Here is a 17340-nt window from a genome sequence, read left to right as displayed (position 1 = left end):
CAGCTAGCTACAATTGAGACAGTTTGCAAATCAGAAAAATATTTACTCTCAGATGTGATTTTCATGAGAGCCTCAGAACATGCAGCCTCCATCTTCAGCCTAATTGTACTCACATGTGTTCCTTTTTCTGAAGGTCTGCACGCTTGGAAACAATAACAGGCTTTAACAGTTGCTGTAACAGAAGTTGTGGTCACCATCTTTCTCATCACACCATCAGTCACTAGGATTATTTTTACCCATACGTTGATTACAAGGTCTCTTAATTTGCATTTAAATTCTTGCTTTAAATAGTGCCAAACCTCGGATCTCTCAAGCATTTCCCATCCAAGCTATGGCATTGCACACTATTCTCTGGTTTTACCAAACTTGGCATTTTTGAAATTATTTTGTCTTTGCACCCCTGTAGTTTTAGTATGTGCTATAATCCTAAATCAGACGAGACAGTGATCACTGCTGCCTATTTCCCTCCCTTATCTTTCCAACTTAAATTATGTTGTTTGTATTACTCTATTTACTGAAACTCTGAAATGACTCTTCCCAGTCTACTCTTTGGTAGTGGATAATACCAGACTGCAGTTCAATTTGATGGGTTTACATCCCTAAACATACCCTACTTTCTAATTTTACAAAGTGCTTCAATGCCTTGCCTATTTTTGCAGCCCATTTTAATTGCATTTTTGATAGCCTCCTTTGAATGCATTTTGTTATATGATAGCATGTGCCATGGTCCCCTCTTTACTTATAGGTCTGGTTTTCTCTTATGATTAATGTTATAAATGCATGTATTGACAGTGGACATTGAGCTAGACAGATTGCAAACTAGGAAATCCAAACCAAAATAAACTAAGAACTTAAGAATTCTGTGTCATTATGACTGACAAGAAATTGTTTCCATCACTTAAATACACAGAAAAAAAGCTCAGAACTTCCACCTTATTAGTGGTTTTAGACACATACATAAGTATAGCATATCTTACCTGGTTTGAAAAAAAATCAAGAGAAAAGGATGATCTTGGAAAAAGTCACATCTATATGTAAGCACTGATGTTGTATTAAGGCCCATTGTTTCCTACAACAGACAGTTATCACCTCTAGTTCATAATATACAACTGAAATGTGTATTATATTTGATTGTATGTGTACAAGTCACAAGACAAACTAAGTAACATCAGACATGCATAAAAAAAAATAGTCAAGGTGCCCATTTCCCTCCTTTTTTCTTTTATCACATTCAATTTATGGTACCACCAGCTGCAGTTCTAACAATTGTTCCAGAAGACCATTAAGGAAAATCACATTTCTGTTGCTCTTAATTAAAAGAGTGTGAAGTCATTTCTGAACAGACAAAACAAAACAGGAGTTTGTTTTCAAACATACTGGGAGATTCAAGGGACAAACATGACAACAAACATGACAAACACGGCACTGAGTTAATTTCTGACACTTGACATTTTAGAATGTATACAGAAATGGATAACCTGACCCAAAACACTATAAAGTCAAAAGAAAGGTGCTCATTAATTTTAAAAATTTCCAATATTTTGGAAGTATTGGAATTGGAAATATTAGAATACTCCAATATCCAATAATTAATTTTAACAATATCCAATAATTAATTTTAACAATATCCAATAATTAATTTTAACAATATCCAATAATTAATTTTAACAATATCCAATAATTAATTTTAACAATATCCAATAATTAATTTTAACAATATCCAATAATTAATTTTAACAATATCCAATAATTAATTTTAACAATATCCAATAATTAATTTTAACAATATCCAATAATTAATTTTAACAATATCCAATAATTAATTTTAACAATATCCAATAATTAATTTTAACAATATCCGGTGCTTCCAATTCGAAGCTTTTTCACCATGACTGGGCCTAAATCTATTGTTAATCAAACTACATGTTTTGAAAGTGAAGCTGTCCTTAATTCATGGGACAAAAATTGGTCTTGCACATTACTTGAGCTCACTTAAATCCTCAGTCCTACATTTAATGAAAGGAGAGATGTGGCAAAGAGGTAATTTTATGTTTAGTTAAAAGTGATGTTCTTCAGATCAGACAGTAAATACAAGTACATCCATTTATTGGGTAAAAATTAAGTCTTCTGTGGTACTTCAACAAAGTTACAGAGCCCTCAGTAAATGTATCTCCTTACTACAACCTTGCCATGAAAGGTTTGGCTGACTCATCAAAAAACAAGCTCAGTAGCTTGAGACATCTGTGACTGGGATGAACACTTGGAGGGAAAATAATGGCACAAACAGCCCTGCAAACCCAGGGAAACGGAGAAGGTACCATATTGTAATGAGTCTTTCTCCTTGCAGATCACTCAATTTTTACTGGCACTTTACCACCTCAGATGTGAGGAATAACTAGAAACAGTTGGAGAGGAATGTTCAATTTCAGCAGGAATAAAAAGTTGCTCAACAGAATTTGACTTGTTTCATTACACAGATTAATAATGGCTCTTTTCTGCAATGTGTACACAGGGTTTTTACTAAGCAAGTGCCTGTTTATTTCACATTGTTCTACCAAAACTAATAAATTCACTGAAGCTATACCTAACCTAGTGATTTCATGACACACAACTTCATCTACTGCTGGTTGCCCTTCCCTTTCCCGTGTTACAGTCCTCATTGCAGTGCACTTAGTTATCAAACAGAAGACTTCCTTCTCCTTAATTCAAAATCTGAGTCACTTTAACAAAATTACATTCTTTGGCTGCTGTAAATGGGAAGAACCATATAATCTGTTGTTACATCAACCACTGTTTTCCTTATTCCTACGGTAGATTTGCTGTCCCCTATGGCAAATATGCAATAAAAAAACCTACTTCTAAGTCAACTACTAAATTATATATTATAGCTCTTGTCATTCAAAGCATATAATACACTGAGCACTATAATAAATGTCTCTACTAAATAACATGGAACTACAGCAGGCAAACAGAAGTGAAGCAAAAATTACTAGGTCCAAGCTAGAATTGTTTGTTGTACCTCCATTATTCAATGTATTATTTATTCTTAATGGGAAATTCCAAAAGAAAAAACCTTCTACAAATTACACTTGTAATTAGTTCCTAAATATTCCCATTAAAAATAACAGACAAATTAATTAGAGGAGAAATCATACATATTTGTCTTATTAAACTCTAGCACATCTGAGCCCAATGTACAGATATATTCTAGGTTCAATAATGAGTGGCCATATTAAAAGAGGACAAATAGTACAAAACTGAAAACAAAAAAAGTGTCATTTTTAAAGGGAAAATTAGTGCCAGTCAGATTGAAGCAAAGAATTCATGAGCAATACAGTCCTTGAAGTATATTCCTAATTTGCCTATTATTCCTAAAAGAAACTATACATTTTAGACCCTGAGTTCAAAATAGGACTAAGACCATGCCAAGTTTTATCCCCACCTTCTTTTAAACCACAAAAAAAGTTTTATTATTTAGGCAGTCTAGAATTATTAGCTTTGTGGAAGAAAAATACCCAACAGCAGTAAGCAATTATGCAGATGCACTTGTACTGTGGCAGTTAAAGGTTTATTATGCTTTCAGATTAATAAAAGAATGCCCCTGTATAGAGCCAGCCAATTCCTTTAAAAGTTTGCATTTCACATTTAATCTAGTCCTATAATTTAATCGTGATAGTCTTATGCACTAGGGTTGAAAAACTGTGTAATTATCTGAAAGCAAGATTTTTATGCATGAGATAATTACAGTGTGACTGACTAGCCTAGCCCCACAGTATAGACAAGAAGAGATGAACCAATTAATATTTGTTTATTGTTTTTATTTTATGCGACTCTTTCATATTCCTGGGTAAATATAAAAGATGATACAGACTATCACATTTATATGAATTTAGACCTTGAATACTTGCCATCTGTGAGAAGAGCACACTTTGAATCTGAGAAAACTCTGTGAACATTATTTTCATTCTTCAACAAGAAATGAAGTATAAGTCTCTTAAGGAACAAAGGTTTGAGTCATGAAATTTTTTGAGAAATGAAAACTCAGCATAGTTAAGTTTACAGATCCCAAGATTGTGTGCATGATATTAGTGAACCATGAATGTGATTTTTCTATCATTTGACCTTAAAAACCTTTCTCCCTGTGTTCTTCCACTCATGAAACACTAGAACAAAAACGTGTACTAAGAGGAAAGGCAGGACATAATTTCTGTGTGGAGGAGTGGAAGCAGCCTCAAGGCAAGGGCACCACTCAGTATTACTGCTGCTTAATCCTTGTAGGTAGGGTTACTGGAAAAAATTAGTAATAAAAAAGGGAATTTCCATCAATCAAAGCCAGTGTTTTTAATACCTAGTTGAAACAAACACAGAGGCATTGTACCTTTACATTCTCAAGAGGAAGAAAATTGAAGTGATGTATATTCAGGAGAAACCATGTCAGGAAATTAAATCTAGCTTTTATCTCACGGTTCCTTTCTTTCTTCTCTCGTTTTTCCCCAGACATGGTCTCTGTTCATACAGCTTTACCCATCTCTGGCATCTGCACAGACCAGCTTTTACTTTGAATTTGTGGGGATAAGAGTTACTCAGGCATGAACACTTCTGTGTGCACACAGCTACAGGATCTGTACCCATTTTCTCTGTCCAACACAGTGACCTATGTTGGATAGCAAAGACATTCCCCACTGGAGTTGCATGAGGGAAGTATTAAGAGTCCCTGCTTCCTTTTCCTCCCTGCCTCACTCAGCCAAAGCAGCTAAGCTGGACTGCAGAAAGATGGCTGCACTAGGGAAAAGGTAATAAAAACAGCACAGCTCAGATAAGGTAATAAAATAACAAGAATAATCTTAATAAATATTTGCTGTGAAAGAAAAGAAATTGTATTTTTTTTTTTGCTTTTCAGTCGTGGGCAGGAGAGAATATAGGTCCTGTCAGGCATCCATCAGCTAGGAGAAGAAAAATACAATGAGCTGATTCAGTTTCTGTCACGTAATTTATTTTCTTAGCAAAGAGATTATTTTCTTTTGTATTTGCTCAATATAGATCATATCCACCAAAGCAAGTTTCTTTCAAATATCAATGTGAAAAAGCCTATCTACCAGTTGAAAAGAATGAAATAAACACTACCTTAATGTTCAACTTCTTCTGTTTTCTCTTCTGTCTGAAAAATTGCTAAACAGACAAAAATCTGCACTCTTTTCAATTTGGAGCTTTAATGAATATTTAGCTTCAAAGAATATCAATACAGAACAGAATTGTAAGCATGAAAGATTATATCCTCTTCCTGGTCTACTTCAGACTTAAAAACCAGTCATCACAAATCAGGATGATGTAATGTAGTTCTGCTGAAACATAATAAACTTAGAAAATTACTTAATTTCCATTACTGACTTACTGGTCTCCATTTCTCTACTAGATCAACTAGAGAGGCCTGGATTTGCTTAAATGCACCTGAACAACTTTAAAATGATTTAAGGAGAGACATAAATGGGTAAATAAAATATCCACTATTCATTAATAAGATTAGGATTTAAAAAGACTTACAAGTCTTACAAAGGCATGTTTTCTTTCTGAGGTGCACAATCATGAGGTGAATCTTACCAAGCACAATATGTTGGCTGCATTCAATCACACAACCAGTACAGGGAAATCTACCATTCCCCATAAAGTTTCATGCCCATGCCCTGTAGTTAAATGCCCAGTTTGGGCACCAAAATCTGGCACATTTATGCAGAAAATGAACAATCAAGTAACTGCTGAATGAGCTGCATTTAATATGCCTTTAATATGGTGGCCTTGCTGTGATTCCTGCCCTTATCCATGCTTATACTCTGCCATTTCCAGCAAGTTCCAAGTAGCTCATAGGCAAGCAAAAACATGGTTATAGGAACTATTTAAGTGTTTACAAACTGTAAGCACACAAAATTTCAAGTATCTCGATTGTCTACCCATATCTCTAGATTTACACCTGTACACAATTTACATTTACCTATTGGTCATAGAAACACTCCTTGACACATCAGTAACATTTTAACAGTAATGGCAGTAACACTATCCAACAACAGCAAGTTTTTTTATTACCTTTTATTACCAAAAAAAACCCCAAAACCACAACAATTCTCTCCTTCCAAGAATTTACCTGAAAATGGTGAAGTTGGTATCCACTGGAGAAGTTTTACAGTAGTAGCACTGTGAATTTATTGCTGTTATACACACAAAATCACAGCATGAATAAAGCAAGGAAGCAGACACAGGACACACTCTTACCAGAGCACAGGGGTCAAGCCTCAGCTGTTCTGAATTTTGTGAGACAAACTTACTATTTTGAGTGTTTTTCTGAAAACTGCAGGCCAGCAAAGGTTGGAAAAGGTGGCTTGAATATGCACACAGCAGCATTCTCCTCAAAAGCCAGCTGAGCTGTTTGACAGCACTCTGAAATGAAAAGGTACGTGTGACTACTTTTCACACAAATTCACACTTCCACTTAAACAAAATGAATATTTCTAGCCAATAACTGAGCATTCTAATTTGCCTCACTTTTATTATCACTAATTAAACCCATTTGTTAAAAAAGCTGCAACAGACAAAGGCATATGGAAAAGCTGAATGATACTAGTCTGTCATACAAGCCAAATATCTTGGCAACATTTACTGAGTTTTGTGCTAAAACCTTGATCTAATCATAACAAAACACAAATATTGTCAAATATTGGCAGCTTCCCTATGTTCACAAGGAAACATAATCCTATAAAACCAACGTAATGTGAGTATTAACATTGAGGTTTTTCTAGTTGGTGTCATAAGAACCATTCACAGATGCACATATGGTGTTAGAAGTCATTAATACTATTAATATTATTTTATTAATTATTAGTTGTGTGAATGAGCATCAGTTCACACTTCTGGGCCCGCTTCAAAACAAACAGGCAAAAACCCCAAACACAACAAGCACACCACGCTTTCCTCTGCCTAATTCTAATCATCAGAAGGAATAGTGCTGTCCAAAAAAATTCAATTTTATCATATTCTTACAGAAATTTCAAAGAGCTTTCATTTTGTAGCACTTCAGGAAGTAAGAGCTGTGTGAATGCCAGGAACTCAGGACAAAGATTTAGGCAGTTTCATCCCAAAACAACTCTTTCAACAGTTTATTAATCTATTTATTAGTTCATTCATTTGTTAATGGTGGAAGACACATTAAAATGCAATAAGCCACATCTTCAAGTTCTTCATCTTTCTATGTTAATGGTTAGCAAAGATGGTCTTTCTGAGAACACAGATGACAACTGGACAAAAAAACCCCACAATTACTATATGTATTTACCTTGCTCCTTCACAAATTTCTGCACAAGTGAATCTTAAAACCAGGCATTAAAAGCCAGAATTTTCTAAATTGGTGCCTAGTAACACTGAACATCATACATCACCAAGGAACTAGTTGCTGGATGGCCTTGAAGACAGGGGGAAAACCATGACTGTTCCTCAAGTTTCCAGGTAGCACAGAGTGGAGTTAAAAAAAAAGATAAAGTTATAAAAATAACATTGTACTAGTGTGCTACACTAGAAATAATAAGCATTTAGCAATGGGGCAATCAAATCTTTTACCTTGTAGGGGCCTGTATTTGTTGTTCAAATATCAAATAATAAAAGGTTAGACAGTTTTCCATTTCATATCTGTAATATTTTAAGTAGCTATCTTTAATAAAGCAGCACACAAAGCTCAAATAATGACCTAAAACAGCACTATTTTACTGAAATGCCTTTGTAAAGCAATGGGGCTGCTGCTTTTTAAATCAAATTTCATTTCAAGCAATAATTTTAATAGCTACTTTAGACCCACCCCACTCCCTTAAGGGGGTGTTGGGTTCTGATAAAACCAAAATCATGAACTTGTTTTCTTCTAAAAGAAAAACATGCTTTAGTAATAGCTGTTTCTTTTATTAGCACCCTGCTGGTCGGTTTATTAAGTAGAGTGGGGGGGATATATAAGATAAGGGAAATAATTACGCCTCACACACGAGGGCAATGAATAGGGTTAACCCCCACTTGCCCGTAAGTGCTCAGCGGCATCTTTTCACCATCCCCGGGGGCTGACAATTCAGATTTAAATTCAGGTAGATAGATTTAAATTCAGGTAGATAGATTTAAATTCAGATATAAATTCAGATGATATAAAATAAAACCACAAGCAGAGGGAAAGGAGTGACCTTGCACCCCAGTCTGTGCCACGGCCGAAAGCGAAGCAGCCTGCAGGGGATGTGGCACAGACCAGCCGCAACCAGCCCCTCAGAGGGCTTCCCCCCTGAAAAACGAAGTTCTTCTTCCCTGAAGCAGAGGTGGGAGAAAACCCTTCCCAACCACAGCGTTACCAGCCGGCATAGACCCACTAACCTGCCGGGAGAGCGCCAAGCAGCCCCGAGGAGCGAGGGCCCCGCCATCCCCTCACAGCCGAGGGCAGCTCTGAGGGAGCGGGGTAATGAAGCCTCCAAAAAGGGCGTGAAACTGTGAGGGGCGGGGGCAAAGAAGCCTTTAAAAGGGGAGGAAGCGGTAAGGGGCAAAGGTGACTCCAAGAAGGAAGGAAACTGTGAGGGAGCAGTGGGCAAAAAGAGCCTCTAAAAAGGGAGGGAAAGCGTGAGTGGCAAAGAAGGCGCAGAAAGGGTGTGAAAGCGTGAGGAAGTGGGGTGCAAGAAAAGCCTCTAAAAGGGCAGGGAGCTGTGAGGGGCGAAGAAAGTTCCAAAAGGGCAGGAAAGAAGGCTCTAAAAGGGCAAGAAGAGGTGAGGAGGGAAAGAAGGCTTCAAAAGGGTGGAAAACTGTGGGGAGGCCGTGGGCAACATTTCTGCCCTCAGACCTGCCTCAGGAACAGCACCCAGGTGAGGAGATACTGGTAAAGCCTCCAGGTGATTGCTCGCTCAGCTGTGTTTGGCAAGTTCATTTTCGTTGCTCATGTTCTATTTTTTTTTTTTTTTTTTTTTTTGTGCACTGTTTGGTAGTTTTTTTTTTAATTTGGGGTTTCTTTTTAATTTGGTTCTAAAAGCCCCCTCAGAGCCTTGTGGGCAGCCCTGAGGGACCCCAGACCGTCCCCTTCCCTCCCATGAAGTGCCTCCCTCAGTGCCCCACACCTGAGTGAATAAAACACCCTCAGGAAGTCCCGTTTAAGAGAGACACCAAGTGTGCACTGCTTGCACATTATTTAAGGAGACTGTCTTCTGGTGTTCCTCAGTTCTTGTTAGAAGGTGGGTATCAGCACAAGAAGTGGTTTAAAACCAGGTTACTGGTGAAGGGCTGAGTTAGGAGGGCTGAGCGGCCCCACTGGGCCTGCTCCCCCAAACACCACTCCCATCTGAAAGATGTTTAAGCTAAATCACAATTCCAGCAAGCTAAACACAGAGCAGGTGAGTAACTAGCAATGGTTCAGTGTTGACCAGTTGTTCATTAGGCCTCCATGCCTAGGTTCTCTCTCCGAGTAAGTTTGGGGGATATTTACACAGACCGACAACCAAACTTAGGCTCTGCAAAGTCCAATAGAGAAATCGTGATTGCATTTCTTTTTTTTTACTTATTACAGGTGATTGTTGAAACAGAACGGAGGACTATTGCGGCAGCATTGGTATGAAATTTATGAAAGAAATTATTGATTTATGTTATGCGTGTGGCTGTTTGTTCTGAGGATTTTTCTATAAAGCAAGTAATGTTTATGAAATATGAAATGCTGTTTTAAAAATCTGAAGAAATGGGGAACAGTGAAAACTGACAACTCACTTCAAATCTGACACAGCCTCTCCAACACTGATTACTAGTTTATGCAGTGTTTGCTTTTCTAAGTAATTTAAGCAATACATTTTTAAATACATCGTCTATTACCCAACTCCTGCATGTTTAATGACTGCTGTGTAGTCAAAGTCTGGAGGACTCTGTAAACTTTCTTTTACATGGCTTACAAATCTTCTTACTTAAACCATAGTTGTTCTCATTTTCAGTCTGAACCAAGAACAGTCTATGGAAGCCTAATGGCAGTGTTGCTTTGTTGCAGAATCTCACAATATCTCCTCTTTAATAAAAGAAAAGGAATTCTTGTCCCATTTTCCTCTCACAGTGTGGCAAATGCATCCTTTTTATTTCAATCTCACCATTTTTCATGTATTTAAATACTGTTCTTTTGATTACTTCTTAAATCTCTCTGTATTTCACCTATTAAATTCTGCATTTGTGATTTTTGTGGATTCAGGCACATTCATTCAGTTTTACTTTTTGAAGGAATAGTTCTATTTGTGATTATTACTAGCTTGATGTCATATTCTGACTTAAGCAATCGTCAGCACCTGTTAGATTTCCCAGATATTAATAAAAGTATTATCTCAGTAACTGTAGTTCATACTCCTTTCCAGTAGCTAATGTAGTTATGATATATTGATTAGATCTTTTGCCTTAAGATGTTGCTCTAATTCTAAATAAGTTTAAGCTGTTCTTCTTTATACCCTCTCTTCACTCTCACACTGAGTTTTTGGTCCAGATTCAAAGGAACAAACTGTAGACTTGAGCTGACAGATCATTGTATATAACAGCAAATACAAGGAAGTATTTAGTAATTCTAAAACTTTCATGTTATCTAGGGTATCATTTTTCCTTATTTATGTCATGAACAGGGGAAGCACAGCTGGAAATCTCATTGTACGAGCATGGGAAGCTTTTACCTAGTCATTTAAACAGTTTAATCTTACTATGTGCTGATGTAACTGTGAAATGTGTTCTCTTTGCATTCCTAATTACTATAGAACAGATGGCAAGGCTGCTACTTTAAAGCAGCAAGCCTATTTTAAAAACTCTGTGGTGATTCTTCACTCTTAAAGAAGTTTACTGTGGTCTATCTGTGTGGGGGGTGGGGAAAAGCTCTTTTTTTTTCTTTTTTTTTTGGCTTCTGTGTTGCTAACCTAACATTCTAAATAATTTCAGCATGTTTTCAAAGGTTCTTGCTAGATTTGAACAGTTCCCAGGGAAGTTACCTGACCAAGAGTATGATTTTTATCTAGTTAAAGGAGAAAAATGTCATGACATTTGTAATACAGAATACCATGAGCATCATATTGAATATGAACACAAAGAAATGTGTATTTCAGGTATCATAAGTTGATTGTAGCTATAGCAATAATTCATTTTTTATTTATTTTTTTAAACAAAAAAAAAGAGGGGAATTTATAGAATTCATCATTTGAATATTAGGTATAGAGGCTGCTATGTTTGAATCCCAAAGACTGTCTCAAGTTCTTAATAACCATTAGAACAGCCCTATACTGAGAACTGGCTTTAATATTCTGCTTTTTATTCACGAGAACACAATAAAACAGAAGAAAAGAAAAACTTGATCAAAATTAATGCATTGTGAAGTCGGTCTACCTCTGCTTACCTTATTACTTTGTAATAGTCTTTCAAAATTCTGTCCATGAATTCCATGTTCTTAGTCACAGTCAGGAAAGGCTTTTGGGGAAGTACTAGTGAGGTAAGTTTTCTTGCAACTGTTTTATTGTTACACTGCTACCTATGCAGATTAACAGTAGTACTGCAATGTAAGTGTGCTGAACACATTTGCTCCACACATAAACCATTACAGGCTCAATTTGGAATTCCCATTGGTCATTTCTGCTCAGGGGAGGTTTTTCTGTTTTTTTGTCTCATGTTTCTCCTTAGTAGTGACCCACTGACCTGTCCCTTTTCTGCTCAGTACCGTTTCCAGCTTGTTTGGGTTTTATTTTCATTTGGAGTGCATGTTTTGATTTTATATAGATTATTCAAAACACACTGAGACACAACAAAATGTAAATTACAGCACTGTTGGAATTTACTCTGCATTCACTTGGTTTTATCTGTGCACTGCAGTTCTTGGCCCAAACTGTTCTTGTCTCATCGCTTTGCAACTAAGCTGAGAACAGGGAATTTCACTGGGCAGAATTAGCATTACAGAGTTCTTTTATCTCCAGAGCTGCTGAGATCCTTGGCACTGCAGATGTGGAACTCCTTTGATTTTGGGCTCTTGTGGTAACTCTTCTTTTCTAGAACTCTACTTGTTGCGGTGATTTACAGCTAAAACTGCTATCAGCATTTTCCAGACTTCATGTACATAATTTTGCCTTTCCCAGTATCCAGTTTTCAGTCCCACTTTGTTTTCCAGAGAAATATTGCTGCTAAAATCAGCTCCCTGTTCACCCTTCAGCATTCTGTGTGTGGAGATGGTGGAACTCAGCCAGTTCTGTCCATCTGCAGCCAGACAGTTGTCTCCTCACTGTAGCTAGATTGGCTTCAGCTCCTTAGCAGCTCTCTGGCTCCAGTTCCATACTTGAAAGGTTCCTAGAAGATCAGGCAGGGATGATGGATGCAATGGCACTTCAAGGGAAAATAAAAAAAAATGGTGGGTGGGGGAAACTATATGGCCACGACAGAAGGAAAACTTAGAAATAAAATAGGGACAGCACAACCATGACTAAAGCTGTATCATTCAGCTTTCATTCTTATTTTAATCTAAAAGGTCCAGTTCTGTAGGTAATCAACTGCCTTAAAACAGTGCAGAGCAAAATCCAATGTACAAAACCTTAGTTGTGATTTTAAGAAAAAATAGAGTGAGTACACTGAAACAGATAATCTCAGTCAATATTTTGGTTTTCCTTTTTTTTCATGAGGTAAGTGATAGGTAAGTCTCTACATTTATTGTAGTACCTTCTTAACATACTTTGGCTTTTAAGAGAGCTCTGTCAGCCAATAATTATCATTGTACTTGAGAGGTTTCACAGTTTCAGGAAATCAGTAAATTCATCACTTTACTGACAGCATTGAATAGTTTGTCTGTATCAACTATAAAAATGATTTTTTCCCCATAATATATACCTTATATAGGTGATATTTTATACTGTTCACATAAAAATAGATTTTTTTTTAAATGTATGTACTTTTAAAATATAGGTTCTGTTGGATATATATTTAGAGTCAGGCTGAGTTATTTAAATCAGTTCCTCGTCAGCACCTGACTTGGTATCAGCAGCTACACATTGAACAATAGATTTTTAAGATGTGACTTCTGGCTCATAGTTCATAAACATCCAAGTGGAAGTTAAACTTCTGCCAGCTCCTATGGAAACTGCACAATTGTCCTTTACCAGAATGTCTTACTGAGAGGAGTGATCTGCTTCTCTAGAGTACATTCCACTTCTGTGATTTTCTTTATTTTGGAGAATCAAGAAATATTTAGGGATTATGTTCCAGCTGCTTTATTTTTTTCATTAAAACTTCCAGTGGGATAGTATGATCTTTTATGTGAGATTGCTTTCACTGGAGATTACTACCATAGACAGATGGTTTTCTTCATTGCCTGCTCTAATGGACTGCACGTTTACAGGAGCAGCAATAACTATCTTCAATAAATATCTTCAAAATTAAGGGCCAATCCACCTGTAGGAACTTTTTTTCAGCCATATATTGCAGACTGAGGCCAGGAGGAGGTAACTTTTAGGTAGCTAAAGAATGTGTGATGGGTAAAATTTAATTGTATTCAGCTATAATAGTAATTCATAGATGTGAGCTCAAAATATGTTTTAAGTTATTTTATCAGTCTGATTAATGCAGTTCATTGGTCTGACGTAGGCAGTGTTCATCCCACCAGAGACCAGGAGAGCAATGATGACTAAGACCACCTCCTCCTCACTCATGTAGGCCAGAATTCCATGCTTGGCAACTCAGTATGTACCTCATAACTTGAGTTAAAGGATCAGAAAATCGTGTTTGGGAAAGATGGAATAGGATTTGGGGTGTTCTAGCTTTGTATCAATGCAATGTCATCAATCCTCAGGAGCTAGAATTAGAAATTATCACTGCATGAGTAGCCAAGATGCTGGAAGCCAGCAGCAAGTGCTTCAAGAATGAGTTTGGCACTGTTAGGCCAGTACACAGCTCATCAACAAAGCCTAAAAGTACAAGAAAATCAATATTTGTATTTTATATTTGCCTTCAAAAAGCAGACCTACTAAAAGTGAAAGAAAAAAGAAATTTAGATTAAACTGGTCAGCATAATGGGCTCACAGTTGTAAGGGTTAAAAAAAGCAAAAAATTAATCACCTAGTTCACTTTGGGATTTGCTTAATAGTCAATCATATAACATTTTTTTACTGAATACATTTGAATTGGTTTCTTCAGTGAAAAATGCTCTGCTCTATCACATGTTCAGTGTGTGCAACCTAACAAGAACTCGAGTAAGATTAATGACATTTCAGTTCTGCTTCTGAATTTTTTTACTGCCCAGTGGTTATCCTGGTTATTCCTATAGAGGAGAAGCTGTAAAGCTTGGGAGACCCGTTGTTTCTTCAATTCTTCTCATAAATGCAGTTAAAAGACTGGAGTATAGACATGGAAAGTGTAAGAGGTGGTGCCAAAAGGAGGTAAAGAAGTAAAACTAGGAATGTAATAAATACCATGGTGGTTTTAGTTGTGCTAAAGCAGTACAAACCACTCATGAGCAAAAGGCTTTCACTGCCCCTAGAATACCAAGGCCATCATTCACACAGAAAATCTCTGAAGGACTACTTAGTTTGATTATGTAGATGCAAAACTGCCTGATTGATTAATCAGCTAGGAAGTGACAGCTCATGGAAATATTTGGCCACAGTCTAAAAGAGAAAAATGAGGGCATAAAACTAGCAGTACAAGGATAATTCTCCATTCATTACAGACTGTGCGATAGAAAAGGTTTGAAAATTAGTTTTGATTATGAAGCCTGGTTCAGCATCAGCCTCTTACTTTCTCATTAGCACTTTTGAAAAGTAAGTCATGTCAGTATATTTCTTGCACAGCCACTCCATTTCTGTGCTTGTCTTGCTTTTCTGCATTACTGTCCTGGAAGGGATAATTTCCACTTGGATAATTGTCCTCCTGTCATTTAATTGTAAGCCTGAAAACATCAGATATTTTAAAGTATGATGTATTTTCTCCACTTTCTGTATATTTACCTTTAAACAAACACAGACATACTGTGTAACTGCAGGGCCTGGATGTTCAGGCTGCAGTAATGCTTACTGAGCATTACTACAAGGTTTTGTTCCACCTGAACTAGATTATATGGATTCAGGTTATGTTGGATTATTTAAGTGAAGACAAAAATCTAGGAAAAGGAGAAGGGTTTTTTGAAGGGCTTTTGCTCTCTGGGAATCACGTTAGACTTAATACTTCTCTGTTTCTTCCTTTCTTCTAATTTTTATTATGACATCTGTTGCAAATACAGCATGCTTAGCTGAATGTGAAAAAAACAAATGTAAAGCGCCTTAAAGTGAAATCAGAGATTATTTTTTAGGATAATAGCATAGTCTGCACCAAGCTCTGCCATTCTATGCAGAACAAGGGCAACCAGAGAAATCTCCTGCTGTTTCTGAGATGACCATTTAGTCCATCCATGACTGTTAATAATTATGAAGGATCTCTTTCTTCATTACACGTGTGTACCATGGCTTTTCAACCCCAGCTTAGAATTTACTGAGGGAGTAGTACTAATAATGGAAGTGTTCATTCAATAATAGCAAACAGAGATCTGCTTCATTAAGGTAGCAAACAAAATGCTTATCATTATGCAATGTGATCCTTGGGACAGCAGCTCTGATTTGTTCCTGCCAACAGCCATAGAGATGCATCTTCTGTTCCTAGGCATTCATTACATGACAGAGTTTTTTTTAAATCTCCAGTTGAAATAATGTAGTGGGTTGACCCTGGCCAGCAGCCAAGCCCCCACCCAGTCACTCTCACCCACCCCTCAGCCAGACAGGGAGAGAACTGGATGAGCAAAAGTGAGAACTCGTGGGTCGAGGTAGAGACAATTTAGTAAGTGAGGCAAAGCTTCATGCATAAGCAGAGCAAAATAAGGGATTTATTCAATACTTCCCATCAGCTTGGGGATGCTTGGCTCCTGCATTGAAAGCAGGGCCTCAGTGCTCATAAGAATTACTTGGGGTACCATAACTGTGAACATCTCCACCTCCTCCTCTGTGCCCTAAGCTCTCCTTTTTGAGCCTGTCATAAGGTAAGGAATGTCTCGTAGGTCAGTTCACGCCATCTGCATCCACTGTGTGCCATCCCAGCTTCTTGTGCCATCCCAGCCTACTCACTGAGCAGGGAGGAGGTGAGAGAACCTGCTGCTGTGTAAGCACTGCAGCAACAGCCAGAGCACTGGTGTGTTAGCACTGTTTGAGTCCCAAATCCAAAACACAGCACCACAGAGGCTGCTGTGAAGAAAATTAACTTCATCCGAGCCAGACCCACTACAAACAGCTGTAAGCAATGGACTACACTGCAAAGCAGCTTTGCAGAAATCTCTGAGATTTTTCTAGGCACTTCTGCCACTGTATTCCTACTGTAGTTCTCCCTTGCACATGGTGTCATCAACCCTTTTGGAAACATTCCCTAGATAGGAGTCTACTTACTGAGTGTCTTGTTGTTTGCTGCTACCCATCACTTCATCACTAAATACCATCAATATGATGGTTTTCAACATTTTCCAGTTCTTCTCACATTTAAAGAGAACTTAGGTTTTAATTGCTTTTTTTAATTGTTCCAATCTTTGAATAAGGATATTTCTTCATTTATTTTGTGGACAATAGTACTGAATAACATAGGGTAAGAATTGAAGCATTAAAAACAGATGAGAATTGTTTATGAATGTCTGTGTTACCTGCTGGAAACAGCTCCTGAAAGACTACCTTTTTTTCCTACCTTTTTCCCCTTTCTTCTTTAGTTAATGGAATTTCTCAGTGGCCATCTTCTTATATATGTTCTCTAGTACTGTTTTGGTATAAATGAAATTATTCTCTAACATAGCATTCAGTTGCCCTGCAAATGTTAGTATTGCTTAGGTAATCAGAGTTTTGAGAATTTATTTCTGAACTAGAGCAGATCTGCCTAGTGTTGACATCTTTGAAAAGGTTGACTACTTGAAATTCAGTTTTGCCTGGGTGATCCTGCCATTTTCCTGAGAAAAGGAAAGTGTGACATTAACAGTTGTTAACATTTTGTTACAGGGCACTTATTATGAAATGACACCTGAAGTATTCTATATTTCAACAAATTATTACTGAGGATGCATTTTGCTTTTGACTTCAGGGGATGATGTTGAATTTAATATTCATTCAGAAGTACTCAGTGCAATTTACAATGACAACCAAAAATAATGAATAATATATTTATATCATCCATTAATAACCATCCATCCATTTAAAAGTTTCATCCTAATGCATTCTGGAAATCTGCAAATTAATTATGCAAAACCCTGAATGAATATAAAATTGAAATGCTTAAGAATTTAAATGATGCAATTAAATACTA

The sequence above is a fragment of the Manacus vitellinus genome, unplaced genomic scaffold (assembly GCF_001715985.3).
Source record: "Manacus vitellinus isolate BGI_N305 unplaced genomic scaffold, ASM171598v3 scaffold_69_pilon, whole genome shotgun sequence".
NCBI classification, from domain to species: Eukaryota; Metazoa; Chordata; class Aves; order Passeriformes; family Pipridae; genus Manacus; species Manacus vitellinus.
The sequence above is the reverse complement of the archived record's forward strand: the minus strand, read 5'-3'. Positions refer to the sequence as shown.